General features: G+C 36.4%; 1 long non-coding RNA gene across 1 annotated transcript; it reads right to left on the bottom strand.

Annotated features, from left to right (window-relative positions):
* Positions 1–1103: 1103 nt before the first annotated feature.
* LOC131004016 (uncharacterized) lies at positions 1104–4519 on the bottom strand. The gene is made up of 3 exons (XR_009094881.1): positions 3852–4519; positions 1932–1998; positions 1104–1329 (listed from the first exon to the last, which is right to left on the bottom strand). It is a non-coding gene; the product is annotated as an uncharacterized LOC131004016 (long non-coding RNA).
* Between the last annotated feature and the right edge of the window lie 401 nt (positions 4520–4920).

The following is a 4920-nucleotide window of genomic DNA, read 5'->3' as shown; positions in this document are numbered from 1 at the left end:
AACAACATCAAAAAGGAAATAAACCAAAACAAACTAACTATCAACATGAAATCTGAATCTGAAGTTAGGATAATCAAGTTGATCCATCCCAACCAGAACAAGAAAATAACGAGCAGAAAAACAGTCGAAAGTAGTCAACGCATGGGCCAGATGACCTCTACTCGCGGTGGATGTGCGTGAAACGGACTCACTGATGCTGAAGAAGTTGTCGGATCCAGGCAACAGTATGATGGATAATAGCATGACCATGATGCCCAGCTAACATGAGAAAAACGATCGCCGCATCATGCATCCAGCTCAACCCAACTATAAGTTGGGAAAGTAATAGCCAGCTTAAGACCCTTGAGCAGAGCAGATAACTCAGCCTCAAAATTGAAAGTGGCAACACATGGGGTGTAGAAAGCAGTAAGGAGGACTCCAGTGTGATCACTAACCACTCTTCCACTAGCACCATGTTGCGTCTGTGAGTCGTAAGATCCATCAGTGTTAAGCTTCACACATGGGGACTCTGGGAGAGCCAACGCACCATATATAGTGGAGCAAAAAGTCCTCCTCACGGGAGAAGCTGGTGGCATGAAATCAACCGGGGGAGCACATCCTCGCCAATGAGTATCGGTGAGTTTCTGGCCACAACAAATAGACGAATATGATGAGTAACTTGCCAAATCTCATGAGAAGCACGAAAAGGAATAGCCCTGTGCTTACAACTATTCCTTTCCGTCCAAAGGAACCACATAATCAAACAAGGAATCAGAAAAAAAAAATGCCTAGGGAAGGCGTGCCGCAAGTGATCTTTACATGTAATATTAATAGTTTTATTATATGTATTGACATAATAACAATATACTCCCTCCGTCCATGAAATAAACTCTCATTTCATGCTTGGCACGAAAACTAAAAAAACTGATAAAGGTGTTGGAAGTGGGATAAAAGAGTTGTCACAGCCCGCCCTAACTATGGATAGTTAGGTCGAGTGATCCACGACTAGGGATGGGGTTAAAGAAGAAGGGGAAGAAAAGGGGCGTCATTTATAGCCGTAAAACTTACTCATCTTAATAAAACTCGTCATTTTTATTCATTAATACTCAATTGAAAACAGTCTATGAAAGACAGCATAAAACTTAATTAATATCATTAATCAAGTTATACATCGTATGAAACCATTCTCTTAAGACTCAAAGTATGACATAACATACTATAACATCAACAACATCTTGCAGCGGAAAGTAGCTAGACATATGTATGAAGACATATTCTAGACAGGTTAACTATTTATTAACAACCCTGGAGACTCCGCTCATTGCAGCACCATCATCACATCAGCTCAACCTGCACATTTAGAAAACATATGCAGGGCTGAGTACAAAAGCACTCAGTGGGCACGTATGCCTAGGTATAAAAATACATGCTTCAAAACTGTAAATTGTCATGCCATCATAAACAGTACAGCAAGGGAGTTTTTCGCTAAAAAGGCCCAAGCTTACTAAATTCATTTGTGATTCTTAAAGTTCGTCTGCAGACTAAGTTCTCTTGTAATCTATCATATCTGGAACTTTGTGCCGGAGAGGTGGCCACCTCTCACGGTCACTTGACCGGCCAACCCGCTAGATGACTCACGGTCACTGGTGTACACTAGTCTTGGCAGGATAGCTATCAACTGCTCAGGACCCGAATTCGATTGCATCATTGGCAAAGCCAAAACAGATAGATATATCATACTAAAATTTAAACATTTTATGGCAAGACAATACTTGAAATAACTTTAACTCAAAGATTTTGTCATGAAATAACTTGCTTGAATGTAACATTTAAACTCATTTGATATATATGAAACTGAAATTAACAGTTAGATCATCTCATGCATTCATTCGTATAAGAGGCCCACGATACGTAGGGGATCTCTATATACGTATAGTAAAAGTAATGCCCACCTCGTTGTGTCTCTGTATCAATGAGTAACGTCACTCTCTCCCTCAAGTCGTTACTTCCCAAAAGGACCTTCATCGTTATGAAGAATTGGTGAGAAGTTATAAAAGAAACCTCGATTAATAATCTAATCTCTTTTATGAAACATTAGTATCTCTAATGTTCATCTCTCTTGATTGTTAATCAATATAACAATTATTATCTCTCGTCATTACTCATAAATTATAACATCCTTATGTTATAATTAACAGCATTTCAATTAAAAGAAATATTTAACACATCGAAAAGTCCACTTTCTTAGCAGATCTATTCGCTCTCATCTCGTCTAATTAACCAATTAGAAAGTTAAACTTTCCATTAGGCATGTATTTGAGTCACGGGTCAACAAGAATTGACTATGCTCAAATCCTAATTTCACTAAAAATTTCGGCATGACCTATTCATATATCATGTCAGCCACGAGATTTCAACGCGTGAATCTCACTACGTGAACTCGTCTCTCGACTCAAAACTTAACATCTTGACATCTTTTCAACGCAACCCAAACAATTCAAAATCATCAAAACTCTTTATCAGTAAACTATCATTTATACTCGACACCAATTGTTCGAGTGTCAGATACCAACATTTATGTGCGTTAATCATAACTCTCACAACTCACACCATTTAGTCATATCGTATCATCCATCAAAACAAATATAATCAAGTTATTTTCTAGAAAGTTTTGCTGTTTTTGTGTCATCTTTAAAACTTCATAACAACCAACTCAATCATCATAAACTCTCATACCAATTGATCTCAAAAACTTCATGAAGTGTAGTTCACTCTAAAAATGGTAGTTAACCAAAAAGGTTAAAGGTTTTTGGAGATATTGCTCTTTTAGTGCAGGCTGTCAAAGATTGACAGTTTCTGCCAATTTTGTTTAGGCCATTAGAAACCAAGGCAAACCTTAATAAAATTCCATCAAATATAATCATCCAAAACTAAAGGTATCCTTGAAGATTTGGTTAAAATTTCACAAGAGAAAACGTTCATATGATCTGCCAAATAAACAATGAAACTCATACACTTTTACTGTTGGACAAATATGATAGCAGAACAGGGCATTTTTGAAATAATAAACTGCTCTGTTTCAGAGGTCATAAAAATCGAAATCTTATGTTTTTAGAAAAGTATTGAAGTCTAGTTTCGTTTAAAAAAAACGGTGATGCAAAATCCTTCATGGATTAATAGATATAAACGTTTTTGTGAAGTCTACCAATAGTTGACAGATTCTGTCAAGGATTTTTCAAAATATCTTTAAAATAGCAAACATCATCCAAAAGACATGAAATTTTGCAGCAACGAAATACACATATCATAGATAAACATACTAAAATTTCAGAGCCATCAAGCAATGAAAACTCATCGAAACATAAGCTTGAAACTGCTGTAAAATTTTGACAGAATTCCAGTTTTAATTTCGTTCAACAATTATCATCCATAAATTGTAAATCAATTAGCATGCTCATGTGATATCGTAGAACACATATACGCAATAATATTCATTATGCAACGTCTCAAACTTCACGAATTTAAATAATCATACTCTAAAAATTTATACAATTTTCGTGCTTGGAAAAATACGAATTTAATATATATCGATTCTAGCATACCCCTAAGCACAAATATCAAGTCAAAACGATCAAACAAAAATCGAAAGACAAGCTAATATGTGAAAAACGGGGCTGCCCTCATGGGTTTCATAGCTACGGTTCGTTCCGTTCTTACTCCCTTCATTAAACATGCTCAACATCTACCCAAGAACAACATACTAAAATTTCACGACGATCCGACGTCGTTTCAAAATAAAGTCGAGAATCGACGTTTTTCGACGTCGACGAAAATCGAAAAGAAAACCATCAAAACGTAGGTAGAGATCTTACCTACTTAGATACGTGATCGAAAAGATGATCGACGCTCGTCTCGGTGCTCAAATCGGAGGTCAAAAGCTCCAACACCAAAGAAAATGGTGTTATGCGTGAAGTGTGTGTGTGTTTTAGGTGTTAGTGTGTGTGTTGTGGCTGATATCAACGTGATATAGTGTGAGTGAGTGGGTTTGGGCGGTTGGGGGGGTGGTTAGGGGTAGGGTAGGTTAGATATTTAGTCGTTAAATATCTCGTCTCGTCTCGTTTTAACGACTAACTACCCATACTCTTCGTTACTCGCCCTCTCAACCTCTACTCACTTTCATTACACTCGTAATTCTATATAAATATAGAAAATACAAGCTCGTTCTCGAAATTCTTATAAACGAGATCTACACGTTTATCGAGAAATCCCGATTCACTATTCACTCGTCGTCAAAAAAAAAATAAAAACTTTCATTATTGGACTCGTATCGAAAAACTAAGAATATTTCTCGACGACGTGCACATAAGATTTTGAAAGTCGACAAAAAGACGAAATAGCAGTATTTTACTATTCATCGTCAAAAAGTCAAAATTTTGAAAAACGTCTTAACGGACTCAGATCTCACTTCCGAGTTCATCATTCTCATTCAAATAATTATCTCGAATTATTCAAATACTCAAACTCAAATACGGATATAAAATCTCACATCATTCTCACTTCATCGAAAGAACATCTCAACATCTTAAAAAAAAATAACAAGAAAACTTCATATAACTCCTCATCTCTTTACAAAGTAAATCAAACAAGGGATCTAGACCTTAATTACTCAAACTCAAGAAATTAAACACGTCATCAAAAGCCCGGGTATTACATACCCTCCCCCTTAAAATAAATTTCGTCCCGAAATTTGTACCTCTTGTAAATGTTTCGGGTACTTCTCTCACATCTTATCCTCAAGCTCTCTTTCCACTTCTTTCTAACTATCATATCTCCATTGGACCTTATCCAATGCAATCGACTTATTACTCAATTGCCGAATTTTATGATCTAGCATCATCTGAGGTCTCTCTTCATAACTCAAGTCTGGTTCTAAGATCATTT

The sequence above is a fragment of the Salvia miltiorrhiza genome, unplaced genomic scaffold (assembly GCF_028751815.1).
Source record: "Salvia miltiorrhiza cultivar Shanhuang (shh) unplaced genomic scaffold, IMPLAD_Smil_shh original_scaffold_305, whole genome shotgun sequence".
NCBI classification, from domain to species: Eukaryota; Viridiplantae; Streptophyta; class Magnoliopsida; order Lamiales; family Lamiaceae; genus Salvia; species Salvia miltiorrhiza.
This window is presented reverse-complemented; position numbering and strand designations above follow the sequence as displayed.